General features: G+C 49.7%; 1 protein-coding gene across 5 annotated transcripts in view; it reads left to right on the forward strand.

The window, feature by feature from the left end:
* Nucleotides 1–12,850: 12,850 nt before the first annotated feature.
* Nucleotides 12,851–17,690, forward strand: part of RHBDF1 (rhomboid 5 homolog 1) — a 35,963-nt gene continuing 31,123 nt past the window's right edge. For 2 of the 5 annotated variants that reach the window (XM_059861744.1, XM_059861746.1), the window contains exon 1: nucleotides 12,856–13,067. The gene's annotated coding sequence lies outside the window, so the exon portion shown is untranslated. Of the gene's footprint in view, nucleotides 13,068–15,889; nucleotides 15,908–17,690 lie in introns of those variants that run through there. The other 3 variants (XM_059861749.1, XM_059861748.1, XM_059861745.1) reach the window with 3 other exon arrangements.

A 17,690-nucleotide genomic window follows, 5' to 3' on the forward strand; every position in this document is an offset into this window, starting at 1 on the left:
CCCGTTAGCCATAATCGCTGGTTTGCTGGAAAATTTATGAGACCTGCTGTAGTGATATTCATGAATACAGAAGCTGTTGTAAATGTAATTTGTTTCTAGGATTTGACACTCATTATCTGAGCCGCTTCAGGCACCCATCATTTGCAGTGGTTATGACAGAGCTTCTGCTGATGGACTTAGATAGCCCTGAGTTCCTGTCAAGGGTTGCAGGTTGATCCCTGACTCCCCCAGAGTCCAGTTTGTGCCAAGAAGCATGGCAGTTATTCCCTCTGCTTTGGAACTATTGCTGGAAATGTTGTTGTTAGCCATTAAAATCACTAACCCTATTTTCAAGGTTATTACAGTATTTAACTTGGCTGCTCCAGTGTGGTTTTAAAGTTGTATTTCCAACATATGATATAGGGTAAAAATAGTTGGTGTCTAATTAGAATAATCCCTGGAGAAACTCAGATTCTTCAATTGCACAGTGAGTTCTCCTCACAACATGGCAGGCACATTTCAGTCAGTGACAGGGTGTCAACCTGGTTGAGAAGAGGCTGCAGTCAGAGTCCTCAGGAGAAAATTCCTGAGGAAGCCCTGAGAGCATTTTGTATCTCAGGAGACAGCAGCTTTTCCAGGCTGGATGCTTAGGTAGGACTTAGGTGACCATCATCAACAGCTTCTGCATATACATTTAGCTTTTCCTTCCCTAAGTTCCTGTATGGGTGTGTGAGAAAAATCCCCTGCCTCATCCATGGCTGGAATTTCTGGGAATCAGGCAGACTGTGGCTGCAGCATTACAGTTTGGGGTTTGGGATGGTGATGGTGCCAGAAATAGTATTTTGCAAGCAGCAGCACGCAGCGGCCCGGCAGGCAGTCAGATTCCACTGGGCTATCATTATCCCATGAAACATTCCTGTGTCTGCAGTGGGGCACGGGGGCTGAGGGCCAGCAGTGGCCTTGAGGCTGGCTGCCACCCCAGCTCCATGCCAGCTCCATCCCACAGAGGGACATGAGGTCAGGCCCTCAGCTCTGTGCTCTGGTAGCTGGAGAATGGTTCAGATCCATGATTCCCAAAGAGCAATCAGGGACTGTGCTCTGGGGACCTCTGGTGCAGGTGATGAAGTCTGAGAGGTCTGGATGAGCTGCTGGCTGTGCTGGGCAGCCCCCAATCCAGGTGGCTCCTCAAGTCCTGCTCAATCCCACATCCTTAGGGATCATGGGGAGCATTCTGTTGGAGAAGATGGGGAGGCTGGGGTGTGGCTTAGCTTTCCCTCTCAATGCCTGCCAAGTAGGGCTTACTGTTGCTTTGCCCAGACACCCTGAGCAAGTGCTCTCCAGAGCTCAGTCTTGTTTCATTTTTTTGCTCAAGACTGAAACCAGATACACAAACAAAAATGCGAGGCAGATGCTACCAAGTTAGCAAGAAGTTGTTTGGACATCTCCTCCCTGTGCTTCCCAGGGCACTGGAAAGTGTCCTCAGCTGGCCAGGACCCCCTGGTCCAGAATGACACCCTGGGGCTCAGAGCTGTGCTGGGATTGTGCTCTGTGTGGGACATGCATCGCCTCCCTCCCCCGAACGGATGGAAATACTTCTGTTGTCCAAAATTAGTTTCCAAATGTGGTGGAATTTTCTTTCAGTAGGAATTCTTGAAAATCTGGTCCTTATTGTGAAGTGGAATGGCAACTTTTTCCAAACCCCCTTCCTTGGAATTTCTCACCCAAAGAGAAGAGCAGATTTCAAGTATTTTGTCCCAGAGCAGCTCTCAGGATATCCCTGAGAGGCTGAGGCAGGGGCTTGCTGGGTGCTCTGAGGCTGATTGGATTTTCACTCTAGCAGTGTTTTGAGTGTTACAGTTAAAAAAATATTACTGTGCTGGTGTGAAAGAAGCTTCTCATCTCCTCCTGTGAGACTGGACTGCTTGGGATGTGTTCATGGAACCCTGCACAAGTCCCTTACGACACCCTCTCTTTGCAAAGGGCTGCAGAGCTTTGGGTCATGCACCCCAAACCCACACTGATACAATGAGAGCACAACAAGGCAGAGTGTCACTAATCTTATTTAAGAATGACATATCTTATTTTCCATGCCTTTTTGTACCATCTGGACCTCTGGGGAAATATCTGGAGCGGCCTGGCAAATTCCCAGTTGCACATCTGAAAAGAGTTATTTTCAAAAGGCCACAAAACCAACTGTTTGTGAGGGCTGATTTCAGAGTCTGACCTCACTTTGAGCAGTGGCTCCTCAGCGGTTTGGTTACCAGGGGCAGGCTTTTTTTTTTTAATTTATGACAAAACTCAAGCCCAAGACAGAAAACACAACTGCCTTTCAATATTAAGATGGACTCTTTGGCCCTGAACAACAAGGCAGATAATTTTATTTGAAGCCTTGATTACAGAATCTCTTTGTGTGAAATCCTTCCAGAGAAGCATTATCTCATTGCACTAAACAACCAGCCTCAGCGGGCTCCAAGGGAGCATCTATGACCAGGCCTATTTTGGGACTCTGATCCCAATGGCTCTCTTGCTCAAAAGTAGGTCAGATTTTAGTCCTTTTCCAGCAGGAAAATGAAGAGCAAGTTCAGATACAAGATTTCCAGGAAACCAGAAGAAATTGCTGCTTCTATTTCTAGAATCCCTTCCAGGGACAAGCTCCTTTGTACTCAGGCTAACTCCTCTCCTAACTTTACTGTATGATTGATGACTCAAATTATGAGGTTTCATTTCCCATTTCTACCTGAGATTTCCTGTTTGGGCCCTTCCCAGATGCAATGAGAAAGATTACCACAAAGATATTTATGGACCTAGAACTACAGCTGCTAAATTTGTAATTGCCCAGCCCCAGGGCGGAACATGCTTTTAGCTGAATCAGTAGCTGTAAGAATACAGCACATACCATGAAAAACTGGCCTCACTTGCACCACCACTCACCTACCTCCTTGGGGGTGATGATGTGCAACAAAATTAAATTAGACTTAGTGAGGGCTGACTCTGAGTCAGCAGCACTGGATGCTGTGGTCTCTCCATCTTCCCTGGTCCCTGTCATGTCCACAGTGCTGTGCTGGCACTCTCCTGTATTTTAAATGCTTCTCCTGGACGAGTTTCTTAAGTGTTTGGTTTTGATGTTTCTTGGGATTGCTGATTTTTCCTTGGAAATGTCCATTTGGAATCAGAAGCACAGCTCCTGTGCACAGCAGTGTGTATATCAGCCAGTGGTTTATACAAGAATAGTGCTTAAGATGGTGCAGGTGAATCTCAGCTCAGCACGAAGGCTGAAGAGCTTATGCTGGTTGTCCCATGCAGGAGCTCTGTCCCAGTAGCCTGGAATCCCTCCCACATGTCCCAGGCATGCTTCTGTTGGAATGCCAGTGGGGCTGATGCCATGAGCCCAAAGGATGTGTGCACACCTGGGACTTGGAGAATTACCCTTGGATCCACTGAGCAATATATCAAGTCACCTTTGCTAATGAATTCCACTTGCAGCTAGATCCAAACTTAACTCAGGAAAGGCACAAAAACATTTGTTCTCTCCATGGTAACGCATGGAAAGGATGATGGTGGGGATAGGCCCATTTCCAGAAAGGAGGGATGCACACTTTCCAAACAAACAAGGCTGGAGTGGCTCCTCTCTGCCAGAGCAGGAGGCCTGTTCCAGGAGGTGTGAGTACCAACATGCCTTGGCTCTCTGCCTGCAGCACCCCCTGTCCTCAGCTCTGGTGTCTGAGCTGTCAAATCCTTTCACATTCCTGACCTAATCCACCCTCAGCAGTACTTGCTGTTCCTGCCAGGGACATGCCTGCCCCTTGTCTCAGGAGCACACCGTGGCAGAATGTGATGCAGCCGTGTGGCCAGGTGCCTGTCCTGTGACTGGCACAGGGAGCACCAGGCTCCTCTGCCCCTGTCACTGCTGCAGCAGGGCAGTGTTTATGGTCTGCAGCCAGGCTCAGGTGTGAACAATGCTGGCATGTACAAATAGCCACGGCTGAAAGAACAAATGCTCAGTGAGCAGAAAGGGTCCCTTGTTGCCAGGAAAGCACATCTGAGCTCATCTACCACTGCCCTGCCACTAATGATTATCAGTGAGCAGCTTTGGTGGTCAGCTTATCAGCACAATGCTGATTAAATAGCTCCAGCTGAGACAGCCTGAGCCTACCACAGAATCAGTTAGGCTGGAAAAGACCTCTGAGATCGAGTCCAACCTATGACCAAGCACCACCTTATGACCCAGCCCTGAACACTGAGTGCCACATCCAGTCTTTCCTTAAACACCTCCAGGGGTGGTGACCCCACCACCCACCTGAGCAGTCCATTGCAATCAAATAATATTTTCTGTGAAAAATTCCTTCTAATGTCCAACCTAAACCTACCATGGTGCCACTTCAGACTATGTCCTCTCATCCTGTTGCTGGTTGTCTGGGAGCAGAGCCCAATCCCTACCTGGCTACCAGTGTGGTGTGTGCTCCTGTGAAAGAGCATGGAGCCACTGGAGTGAAATCCTGCTGGCTCATACCACTAGCCTGCTGGGAAAGGGCACGAGGTCCCAGCTTGCTCAGTTACAGCACCTGAGTTGGAGAGATGGTGGCTTTGTGGAAGAAATACACCTCTATCCATAGCACAGCAATCCTTCCCCATGGGCTGTGGCCTCCTCTTGGGAAGGCTGTCCCTTATGTGAGGCAAGTTGTGTTCCTGGAGATGTCATGGACGTGAAGAAGTTTTTGGTTCCTCCCCGAGAGCTGAGCAGTGAGCATGGCTGCAGGGACTGCAGACACTACATGGGTGTTTTCCAGCAAAAGGCCATGTAGGAGGCTGAGAAGGGAAACCATACTGCTGGCAGTCACAGATGGTGAAAAAACCACAGAACCAAAAGCCAGCCTTGAGAAAACATCCTGATCACCTCCCGCTGCAACCAGGAGTCACCACTGAGCCATTCACAGCAGACACTCTTTTTTTCTGTGAGCTTGAACAGACCCAGGGGTTCCCTCTTAGCAAACCCATGGTGTGCCCAGCAGGGACACCCTGCCCCCCCAAACCACTCCTGAGAGCTCAGCTCCCAGATAAAAAGCATCTGGACAATTGACAATCCTTATCCTGGTCTTTCCTACACTTCTCCAAAGCATGATGGAACTAAGAGGCTATGAGGAAGGATCTGTGGCTGCCAGTACGAAGGTGGCATTGTGGTGAGCAAGGTTTGTCCATTTTACCTGATTTCCCTGCTATAAATGAACCTATGAGCTGAAGGACAGCTTTGTCCCTGTTCCCTCAATGTCTTCCTGTAGGTTTTTAGACAAGACATTGAGTCTCTTGATCCCAGGGAGAATAATCACTTCCATGGCTGTTGGCAAGGGTAGGAGCTGGCTGCCCTCCGTGCTCAGTAGCTTGAGGCTGAGCATTTGCTCCATTCCCTTGGTGAGAGGAGGAATTATTTACTAGGGAAAAGATCCTCATTAGAGCTGGAACATATCCCAGGGACCAGTGACCTCAAGAAAAAGCAAATTTGCTGGTGAAACCAAGAGCAGAGGTGAAAAGGCCAGTCTGGTGATGGGGTCTCTGCCCAAGCCAAGCCTGGTCAGCAGTGGCTGATGCTCTGCCAGGCTCAGGGAGCACCAGGGACACAGGGTGCCCAGAGCAGCATGCCTGGTGTTGGGGCTTGTGCCCCTGCTCCAGTCCCTCCTGCTCTGCAAACAGGAAGCTGGCAAGCAGCTGCTGAATAAGTCATTTTGGGGAGTTTGTACCAAACTGGCTTTCAACTCCTGAATGTGTAGGAAGGAAAAAGCCGTGAATACGCCTTTGTGACCATGTTTGGCACCAGTCACGCTCTGCAAAAGGGACAAGAATGTGGCCATTTAGAGGGGATTCAGCTGCCCTTTAAGAAATGAAACGATCCCTTCCCTTTCCTGCAAGGCTTTATTTCGGGGAAGAATAGGACTGAGACAGTGAGCAGCTTCTTTCTCTTTCTGGCACTGAGGGCTGTGATCCAAACTGTTGATACTGGAGCACAGGAGAAACCCCACTCCAGGGAACTGCAGAGCCCAGGGATGACCCACTGGTCCCTCCTGCTGAAGTCTGGCTGGGAAGAAATTGGACTGGGGCAGCAAAACTCCAGATCTGCCCTTTTCTGTCCGATCACGTGCGCCCTGAGGTGATTCCAGTTGGACTTCAGCAAAATATCTGTCTGCCTCCTCCACAGGGCTCAGAGGGCTTTTGGAAGCAAGCAGTTTGGAAGGTTTTGCCCTTTTCTGAAACAATTCCCCACCCAGTTTTTGAGAAGTTTCTGTATATTACATGAAAAAATGGACCATGTCCAGGCATTTGCGGGATTTGGTTTGTTTTTATTTTTGGAAAGGCTTAGATATTTCATACAGATCTTTCCTTTGTGAACAACTTGAAATCCAAGGGCTCTGTCGTAATTTGGAATGAAGACACACTCTGTTTTATCAAACCCTTCAGGATGCTGGCTGCCTGCCTTCTGCCTAGCTGAAGCTTTGACCATTCACTGGTGTAATTGTCACATCCAGTGACAGAGGGAGTGGGTCTCTGGGACACCCAGTCTACTTTAGCCAAGGCTCCAAGGGAGAAGCTTGGTCACGCACACACCCAAACGTTTTCCAAAGGGTGACTTAGGAGTCTTCTGAATCACTGGCTTTGGGACCTCATAAGTCCTGAAGCAGTAGGAAGCTCCAGATGATTTAAAAATGCTTCACGTGCCAGGAAAAAGGAAAACCAAGCAAGACAGATATTAGTAGGTTGGCTAGTGCTGAACCATGTCACTCCACTGGGATCATTTGATCCATGTGTGGACTTTTTTTGAAAAGAAATGTTTGTAATAAAATGTAATACATGCAGTAGGCTTGGGTGGGAGTCAAGATTAACAGTTGCTTTCTTCTGGGCTTTCATTCCTTTCTTGCCTTCCCCTTGTTCGGCATCTTATGACAATCATAAACAGAGTATTTGTTAAAAACCTTGCTGGCAGCTTCCTCTTTCTGCCATGTCCTGCAGAAGGTCTGGAAAGGCAGAGAGCTCCACCAGCACTTCCTCAGCTAATGTCAGCTACAGCTTCCTCAGTTCCTGCTCTGAAAGTTCTGCTGGAAAACAGGGAGCCTTTACAGCTCAGCATGTTTAACAGATGTAGGCTCACTGCTGATGAGGTTAAAGTACAAATAATCTTTCTGTTCCTGTTTGCATAGCACCAGTGTTTCAGTGCACACCACAGCATCCCACCTCAGATCCTCTGTACAGGGGAGAGGGATGGGAGAGCCCTGGGAAGGGCCACTGGGAGCACTGGGGAGGAGAGCTGAGGGGTGGCTTTGCTCTCCCTGCAGGATGAGGTGCAGAGGGTTGAAACCCAGGGGCCCTGCAAGGGCAGGAGGCCACAGGAGTGACAGGGGAACGTTGGGATGGCACCTGTCCCTGTGAGAGTGGTCCAGCTCTGGGACAGGACCCAAGACCCAGACAGATGGTCAAGAACTCTGTTCTTGGAGGCCTTCAAAATCCAACAGCAAGGCCACACTCCAGACATGCCAGAGACAGAGCTTGTAACACCTTTGGAAGCTGGGAACTCCCTCCTCTTTCAGGGCTCCTGTTTCAACCTGAATAATCAGGAACAGTGCAGAAGGGACCAACCAGCAAAGCAGTGACAGACTGGGAAAGAGGAGCCATTTCCTGGCAGCACAGGGGTTTGGCAAAGTCTAGATCAGAACCCATAAAAATAGATTGTTTGGAATAGTTTTTACACTAAATATTATTGTTCCTTAAGTCTAACTAACTGCAGGGTGACATGATTAAATTAATTTTTGCTAGAGATAGGACCTCTGTTACTGACTCTCAGAGAGAGTTGATTTTACTTTGAAATTTCAGCTTCTTACTTTGTTACTTGTCTATGCCAAAACTATTCTTACAGATTTGTGTAAAGATTTGCTGGATTTACACAAAGCCCTGTTATTTTAGCTTTACAAGCTTGTTGTCAGTAACTGAATTATTTTTTCTCCAATTACTGAGTTCATATTTTTACATCAAGATAGCATATCTCTGCACTTTCTTCAAAAACTAGCTTACTGCTGACAGACAAACCAAAATTCCTCAGCTCCTTTATGAACTCCTTCATTTATGAATAACTGAACTGGATTTTTTTGTTGTTGTTGTTTTCAATTCAATTCCCTTTAAATTAATACAGGAATTTAGGAGATGGTGAGCTTCACTGTGCCTGATTCCAAGTCTGAGTCCTTTCTGCAGTGTTCTGTCTGAACTGGATCACTTTTTGCCAATTTTGAATGTTGTCCTTCAAGGCTTGTCCACTTGTCCAGAAGCCACCTGGGCTGACCTGGAGGATACCCTTACTGGCTGCAGGCTACCAAACCTTGCTGCTCCACCTCACAATGTGCTTTTGGGGATTCTTTGGCACCAGCAGGCTGAGGTGCATGTTCCTCTCATGCTCCTCTTCTTCATCAACAGGAGCGACTCTTAGTACTGGTATCAAATGTGACACCAGTAGCTGATACCCAGCCCTGGGGGTAGGACACAAACAAAGACTCCAAATGGCACCATGACATCCAGCTCCCATTCCTTGGGGCTCATTCTTTCCTTCTGGCACCCCTCCCCTGTTAGTAGAACCTGGACATTTAAATGAAAGTCTCTGCTCAGAACCCAGGAGGCCCAGAATTAGAGATCAACAACTAAAAGGTAATTTGTGCAATTTGGATTCAGGCTCTCCCAGGCCTGCATTCCAACAGTGAAGGTTTGATCACACCCTTGGCCACTGCTCCCTGTATTTGACTGCTTTATAAGAGTCCTTGTGTGCCTCTTGGAAATAAATCTGCCCAGTTTTGAAATTCTGAAGCAATATTATTTCATCTCTTGCCAAGAGTGGATTGGAAAATGATAAGAGTCTTTCAGGCTACATAAGAGATATTTTGGAGGTTTTATCTTACTTCTTCCATGACATTTTTATTCCTTCCATATGAAACACACACATATATGTACGTTAAAAGCACATTTTTGTGTTGAAGTAAACTGGGGAGAAAGAAGCTATTTTGCTAAGTGACATTTCCTAAATATTTTGGAAATCATAGCTTGCTTTACACATGCTCCTTTCTTTTTTTATTTTTCTTTTCCCTTTTTTTTGGGTCAATTCCCTCAATGAGTTCACCAAAATGAAAATTGCCATTTTGATCTGAGTGGATTTTTCTGGGTAAAATACAATTGAAAATAAATATTTCTTTATGGGCTAGCCATGAAATCCTAGTTGTATCTCATTTCCACTCCTCCACCTCCTCCTGGCACTGCAAGCACACACATTCCCTGTGGCCAGGGCCAGGAATGATCAATTGCAATTAATCTGGGCAGAAAATGAAGGGCCTGAGTTTTGATGTGATTTCCTTGTGCTCTGCTGGGCAGCAGCTCCTGTGGCTGTGAGTGGTCTGGGGAACCACCATCTTCCCAGATCAACATTTTGGCTCCTCTCCCTGCTTGTCTTCTACTCTCCAGCCCCACGTGGACTCACTGATGTCTGTGAAAGGAATTATCTGTCCTGATTTGGGCTGAATAACCTACAGGCAAGGATGGTGGGGCTTGGCTTTACTTTTGAACCTCTTCCATGGGCTTAAACCCTCAATCCCTGCAGGCCTGCTGCCAGCTCAGCCCCTGGCACATCCTGAGCAGGTGCATGGAACTGCCAGGCCAAAGTCACCTCTGTGTCCCTCCTTGCCACAGGTGTGATCCCACACAATAATGCCACACTGTCTGCTGCTGCCTGAGGGTGACAGAGTCTTCAAAAGACCTTCCACCCAGTTTGAGGTTTTTGAACTTCACGTAAATCAAGTGGGTTATCGGAAATAGAAGTTGCAACATAGCTGCTTGTTAATAGAAGTTGTTTGGCTCTTTGGGGTTTTTTGGGGGGGGAAGTGAAAGGTTTGCACTCCAAAAAAGGTCAATATTTTTTTTTGCAGGTCAGCAGCACCATTCCCAGTTTGGCATCCACTCTGGGGGCATCTGCACGCCAAGCATTTTGCACCAACACTCCCACCGTGTGTGAGGAAGGGCACTGCTGAGGCTAGGTGCTCAGAGCACCCTCACTGCTCTCCCTGGGGCAGAAAGCTGGGCCAGCTGCTCACCAGGAGCTGCAGGTTAGTGAGGAACAGGGGGAGATATTTCTGTAGCAGCTCTGGTGAACAGATCCTGCTGTACCATCCCCACTTTTCCTGTCCACAGGGTCCCACACACACATGTGCAGCTGGGCGTGAAAAGCTGATCAGCTGCTGGTACCCAGGAGCCTGGTTTGCTCCCCAGCAAGGAGCTGCAGGTCCAGCCATCCACCCTGGAAAGGCATTTCCCAAAGGGAATCCCCGTCCTTTCCCTCCTGGCACTTCCCTCTCTGGCTCCCAGCCAGGCCACCTGCGTTTGAAACTCCGTGGGACTTCGCTTGGGTTTCTGTGTTATTAATCCTCCCCAGAAGAAATCCCAGGCCTTTCTGGACCTCTTCCCTGTTTGCTAGGACAGCTGCCAGGGCTGTGCTGCTGCTTCATGTCAGCACAGGAGGCACTGCGAAGCCCATGTATTTCCAGAGGGCAAGGGGAGCTTTGTTTTTACTGGTCAAGGATGCAATCTGATGCTCTCTCCTGTGCTTGCCAGGTACTGGGATGCCTTCTTGGCCCAAACACTGAACAAAGCAGGTTGGAATCAAATAATCTGTCTAGGGAACTGGTGATCCTGATAAAAACAGACCTCTGTGCTCCTGGTGCGTCTTAGCTGTCCTCACAAAACTGTCAGGCAAGGCACACAGGCTGTAACACCACCATTTCCCTGCTTGGATTATAATCTGTATTCAGTGGAGCCACAATTTAACACTTGATGACACAGGATCAGTGCTCCAAGGAGAGTTGCATACAAATGTGCAGGCAGGAGGGGATGCAGCAGGAGATGAGGTGTTGAACAATTCTGTCCAGCACCTGAGGGCCATTGTGCACCACTCCTGGCTGGTGCAGACTCAGCAGTGCCTGGCTGGAAGCAGGCAGGTGTGTGGCTTATCAGGCCTTGAAGCAGTTTTAGCAAGCTGCAGCAGTGAAAGTGCTGCATTCACATGCTGATGGATATCTATTTCATTGGGTCTTTAACCACGTCTTGTGGCAAGATCACAGCTTCTCATGGGTTTCAAGTAGGGAGGAAATTCCAGTTTCCAGCAGAGAAGAATGAAACAAATTCATGTAATCACATGCTCACCTTAAACATAACAAGCACCAGGAAAGAGCTCTCCTTCAGCTGGTCAACATTTCAAATAGATGTATTTCCTGAAGAGGAAGAAAAGAAACAAGGTTTTTGGGCTAGATGAGCTGCTCCAGGGCAGGAATGGTGGGTGCTCAACACTGAACTGCTGCCATTCACCATCTCATGATTGAGCAGTCAGAACCTGGCCTTAAGTCACCTTAGTCCATCTATTTTAGGCTAGGAGGATTCAGTGCACTGAAGGAGAACCACTCTGGCTGGTGATGGCAGCAAAGTAGGTGTATGCTTTACCAACAGGGTGGATTTTATCCAGCTCTGCAGATTCCTGCAGCTTGGGTAAAAGAGTTTGGGAGCTGGGTAGGGAAGCACTGGGGAACAGGAATTTGTGGGATGGGGTTAGCAGCGCTGTCTGCAAGAGTTTTCTACAGGAGCAAGAAGTCACGTTTCAGTGACAGAGCTTTGCTTTTCTTGCAAAATGCACATACTATTGGCAGGAGGCAAAGAACGAGCAGGGGTGGGTCAGATTCTTACTCCAGCTCCAAAACGTTCCTCCCAGGAGATGCTGAAGGGCCCTGCGAGTGCATTATTGGATGCTTCTTTTCCTTGTTTATGTGGTAGAAACATCTGAAAATAATTTGTGCCTGTTAAGCTTTGCGGACAGTCAGGGTTCTGCGTGCTATTTGCTCTCCACCTCATCCAGGACTAGCTGGGGCTGCTCTGCGTTTGCTCATTAGCTAATGAGATATGGTTAGCAGGGCTCTCTGGGGGCTGCCTTCGACGTGTGGCTGCCGTGGGCACGCGCAGGGCTGGGTGCGGTACCGATGAGCTCAGCTCGGCTGGAGCACACAGGTCGTGGGGAAGATGCAGTAAGTTGGGAAAGGAACATCATCCCCCCAGTTACAAACATTGAAAGCATCTGGAGCTGTGGGTTGGGGACCTGCTCAAGAGGGATGTGCACCCTGCAGGCCTCGCTGGAGCTTCAGCAAAGCTCTGTGTGAGCAATACATGCTGACTGATGCTCCTCGGAGGATGGATGGAGAAATCTTCTGCAGCAGTCCCAGGACAAAGGAGATGATGGCTGAGCAATCGAGGTGGGAGGATACCCTCCAGAAAGGAAAAAAGTTTAAACTGGGAGGAAAGAAACAGCTTAGAGGAGGGATGATACGCTAACCACATGGCTGGAAGAGGAGGTGTGAAGACTTGGTGGGAAACACGGCACTAAGTGTAGGGGAATGGGCGAGGAGAAGGTAAAGTACAGTGAAACAACAAGAAGGAGTGAGGGGACCGGGAGCATCGCAGCCCAGTGCACGGGAGGCTTAGTGGGGAAGGCTCCCGTGGGAGGCAGAGGGTCCAGGGCTTGGCAGCTCAGCGGTGCCCAGGCAAGGGGACTCCCGGCACGGGAATCGCCGCAGCTCCCCGCGGGCACGGCAGCGTTCCCAGCACCCGCAGGGCCGATGCTAACGGGAGCTGGCGCTCAACCCCGCCACCCCGGCCCAGCGGTGGGGCTAAAGGGCGCTGCCCACCGCCGAGGCAGCGGGGAAGGCGGGGGCTGCGGGGGCCGCGGGCGGGCCGGTGGCTTCCGCCCGGCGCGGCGCATTCCTACCCCGTGAGTCAGGGCGGCGCGGCGGGATGCGGCGTCCCGCGGCCCCGGGCGCTGGCAGCTCCCCGCCGGGACTCTCAGCGCCGAGCGCCGCTCGGCTCCCGGCTCCTATTTGCATGCCGAGGCTGTGAATGGCGTGCCCGCCCGGCCGGCCCCTGGCACGGGGGAGGAGTCTCCGCGCCCTCCGCGGGCCGAGCTCGGCGGCGCCGGTCCCTTAAGCCGCACTGGGGGGCGGCTCGAGCCGAGCGGCCGCTGCGCTTCGCCCGCCTGCACGGTGAGTGCGGGGCCGGGGGAACGAGGGGGGGCTGGCCGGGAGGGGCATCCCGGGAGGGGCATCCCGCGGGGGCCGTTCCTGCCCCGCCGAGGTACCGGGACCGCGCCGCTCAGCCGGGCGGGGAGCGGCCCGCGGCGGCCCGCGGGGTGAGAGCGTGGCCGGAGGCAGGTGCTGCCCCGACCCCCGTGTTTGGATGTCTGGAGCTTGGCGATCTCAGTGCTTTCGGCTGTAGGTGGAGGTGCGCCTTCACGGCTTGTTTCGGCTAATCCGAGTCCACCCCATCTCCACGCTTTCCCGGCCGTCCCTCCCCTGATACTGGCACCCAGTCGCGCTTTGGCAGCGACTTTGGGAGATGATCTCGTGGAAAATATATGGCTTTTTACATGTTAAGGTTAGTTTTCCTGCCGGATCGAGTCTCTGAACTGAGTTCTCACACTGTGCACCGCTGGCACAAAGCAAGGGGATCACGGCAGCCTGACGCGAGCAAGACCAAAGCTTTTGCAGGATTTCACCCTCAGTGCCAAGTCCTTTTGGGCTCCTCAGCGAGCAGCCCCATCCTGCCACACAAATCCCTGCAATGCCAAAGTGCCCCATGTGTACATTTTGCCCTGTGTTTTTCTTCAGTGTAACTCAGGAGAGGTGAGTGGCAGCACAGATGAGTTTTGTCTGGTGCTCGTCCTGGTGCCCGACTAGGTTCTGTGGCTGCTGCTTCTCTTGCAGGTTGGCTTCGTGGCGGGCTGCACGGTGCGGGTCAGAGATGTCTCCAAGCCGGGTCTTGGAGCAAGCAGGAAGTTGTTTCCTTTCTTCCTGTTTTTGTCCCCATGCCTGCTAATTTCCTCTGGGAAGAAAAGTGCATTCTGCAGTAAAGGGAAAAAATAGTCACACGTAACGGGAAGGGACAAGGCAGCAAAGCTTCTGAATGAAGCATGGCATAAAGAAGGAGCAGAGGGTGTTAACTGCAGTAACGCTGATAGGGCAGCAAGGACAAATAGCTGCCTGTGGGCCGTGACCACGGGGATAAAAATGGCCCACTTGGGACAAGCTGGGGAGCAGAGCCTTGGAAGAATTGCATTCCTACTCCGTGTATGAAGGATGTTGCTCTCCAGCTGTTCCGTCTCAGTGGTGCAGGTTCGAAAGAGGAGGTGATAACTCGTGTTAGATTGGTTGATAGAGTTGGAAGAAAGAGGTGAACTTTAGATACTTCCTTTAAGCTTTGATTGTTAAATGGACTTTATGAAAGGGCTTGTCTGCCTTTTTTTAACCCTCAGTTGCTCTAAGAACAGCTATCATCTCTCCCTCCTACGGCATCCCTCATGTCCTTAAATCCTCATGGCTGCTGCTGCCTAGCCCAGGTCTCCCCTGTGTGTGCAGGCTCTTGGGAGCCTGTGCCATTTGTGAGCTGGGATACTGCCAGCTTTCCAGGAGGTGCTGTGCATTTGGAACAGGTCCCCAGCTTTGTCCTGGCCGCTGTGCTCATTTGTCCTGAGCCTCCAGGAAGGCAGCAGCTCTGCCATGTGGACGTGTGTCTGTGCTGTTCCTGCTTCTGTGTGTTCCCATGAAAGGAGGTTGATGCTGTGCAGTGTAAAAGCAACTCCCACAAAACTAGTTCTGCTCTGGGACTTCCCATGACAGGCCTTTTTTTTTTTTTTTTTTTAAGCAATCCACTTGCAAGAGATCTGCCTACAAACTGGCTTTTCAGGTTCTGGGGAAAGCCATGGGTTGGCCCTGGTCTCGGGAATGTCTTGCTCTGTGCTGGGTAGGCTTCAGCCAGGGGGATGAGCTTTGAATGTGGAGAGTGCTGCTGGCCTGCAGAGCACAGCCAAAACCTCTTCTCCAACAAGCTTGTCCTCTCTGTGTCTTGGTACTGAGACCGTGTGGCCCCGATGTGTCACCTCAGGCAGGAATTATGTCCCTCAGAGAGGGCCAGCACCTCATCACTGGACTTGGCAGACATCTCGTTTCACTTTCGTGGCAGGGACTGCAACAGGGCTGCAGCTGCCCAAGGTCGCCAGGCAGGAATAGGAATTCCTTTTGGGGTCATCAGTCCTGTTCCTCTGGAATCCAGCCCCGCAAAGTAGCCAGCAAGTCCCAACATGTTCCCTTGAAAGAGGCAGGGTCTGCTGAGTGTGGCATGATAGGACAGTTTATTCTGGGCACAGAGCCCTCATGCTCAGATATAATTAGTAAAGGTTTGATTCTCTTCAGTGAGTTGGATCTCTCTGCAGCGCAAACACAGCCTGGTTAGTGCTGAAGGCCTGAGATGGGCAACATGGCCAGGATTACCAGCTTGTTTTCCTCTTCCATTCAGTGTGTCCAGCAAGAAGTTGAGCAGAGCGTGTGTTGTGTGAACCCTGTGTTGCTGGGGATGTGTCTGCCAAGCAGGACTGGCTGTGAGCTGAAGATCCTGACATTTCTTTATCTGTCACTCTACAGCTTTTATCCAGCAGACTGGTCTTTTGATAAGATTCTTCCCTTGTGGTTGCTGCCTTTCTTCCATAGCTATCTCTGGAGATCTTGGCACCCCGTGGAGCCCATGCATCTTTCTCAGAGTTTCCAGCATTAATTGTGGCCTGACATGACACCTCTGTTAATTGCTGTTCCTGCAGCCACCTGCCTGTCGCCTGTATATGACACATTTCAGTAGAAATACTTAAAACTCAAGGATGGATTTCTTCCTTAACATTTTCCCTTAGCTCAGATGTGGATTAGTTTCCTTTCTTTTCAGTTGAAGAGGTGCTGGACTCCATGTTTAACATTTATCATCATCTAGTTGGAAGGAAAGGAAACATGAACTGTGCAGATCTCACACAGTTGCTGTAAGGTTGACTCCCAGCTGCTGGGTATGTACATGTTGGAGTTTTAAGGAACCCATGGAATGCATGTGTTGCCTGCCTGCTCATGGAGCTGTGTGGCATCCTCTCTGCTGTGTGACAACATCTCAGTGTGTGCTGTGGGTGCTGCAGCCTGAATTAAATGGGATTTGTGTCTGGGTTGTGAGTAAAACATCCCAGTGCTCCTGGAAGGTAGGATGGAGATGGTTTCTTTCTACAGAGCAGGGGAAGCCCTGGTGTCCAGGGTTGTGCAGGTAGCTCTCTCCCAGGTGGCAGGCTTTTATTTAGCCTTGTGGTTGGTTCTTTTGTTTTGTTTTCTTTTTGTTTGTTTATTTTTTGCCTCCTTCAGAACTAGCAGACCTGAATGGGCATCAGGTTGCTTACTCTGCTAGTGCTCAAAAACTCCCCTCTGAGAGAATAACATGTAAAAGGAACAGTATTAACCCTGAAGCTCTTAGTCCCAAGAGATTAGGCAGGCAGCAGGCAGATTTAACCTTGGAAGGAAATGGATCTGTTTGGCAGCATTTCCCATGGTCATGCTGGCAGCTCTGTTTCCATGTCCTCGAAGAACCCCAAGCTAATTTGGTGTGTGATGTGTGCTCAGACTATCCAGGCCTGCTTGCATGGAGTGGTGGAGACCCTTACTGCAGTGCAGCCTGAGTTGGGCAGGGCTTGCGTGCCAACCTCTCTGTTTTCCCAGGCAGAATGTCTGTGCCACTGGGAGTGAGGTTTCCACAGGGAGAAGTGGAAATGCTTCTGTGCTGAGATTGCCTATTGTCATATTCTTGGTAGTTGAACTTCAGGGATTTCCGACTGTTTGCTCTTTTTTTTTGGTCCTACCCATCTTGCTGCTGTCCAGGACCAGTTGAAGCTTTAGCTCACACCTCTCATCCTTGTTTCAGTCCGTGCTGCTGTAGGAATTAGGAAGCATTTGGTTTTTTTTTAATGTGTGTTGGGATGATGCAACAAAGAGCAAATCAACAGCTGAGTTTTTGACCAAATCATTCAAACTACAGTCAAATCCTTGTGAGTAACAGTGTCTGTTTCCCACTGGGTGAAGACAGAGAGCCTATTCTTCACATTTATCTTTGTGGTCCAGTCTCCTAAAGCTGTAAGAGTGCACGTTTCATTGCTTGTGTGCTCTACTTGCTGCACAGACAGTAAATGTCACGTTGACATAGGGCTTGTTTTTGATGTAATTTCCTTTGGATGCACTCTTCAACTATCTAGGTAAACAATTTATTTCAAATATAATTACAGCTCCTTTTTGCCTACCAAAGAAATGTTGGAAGTGTGGTGATGCAGACCTGAGCAGCGGATATGTTCTTAAATTCTGGGGCCTTCAGCAACAAACAGACCTTACCTTAGTAATCAGAGCATCTCTAAAGCACAGTGTTTATTAAAGGAAATGTAATTTCTTCTCAGTGAAGTCTGAGGTATCATTGCACAATACTTCCCTAGCACAGTAGAGCCTTCCCAGGGAGAAGAGATAGCAAACCATGCCTGATCTTGCCTTTTCTGGAAAGCTTACCTTTGCCACCTCCTCCCCTTCCTGTTTCCACTCTGCTCAGAGCCAGCCCCTTGCTCTGCTGGTCAGCAGCAATCCCTGCTTTGAGGGTTTGCTTTCCTTTAAAAAGGAACAATCCCTATGAGGTCATCCTGAAACTGCACAGGACGCTGCACTTACAGTCCTTCAGGTCTGGCACTTACTTGGCTTTGGCTCAGTGAAGGTTAGAACTGCTTGGATTTTAAAATCTGGAGGGCTCAGACAAATGCAGCTTCTGTATTTCTG

This window comes from Haemorhous mexicanus, chromosome 17, assembly GCF_027477595.1.
Source record: "Haemorhous mexicanus isolate bHaeMex1 chromosome 17, bHaeMex1.pri, whole genome shotgun sequence".
NCBI classification, from domain to species: Eukaryota; Metazoa; Chordata; class Aves; order Passeriformes; family Fringillidae; genus Haemorhous; species Haemorhous mexicanus.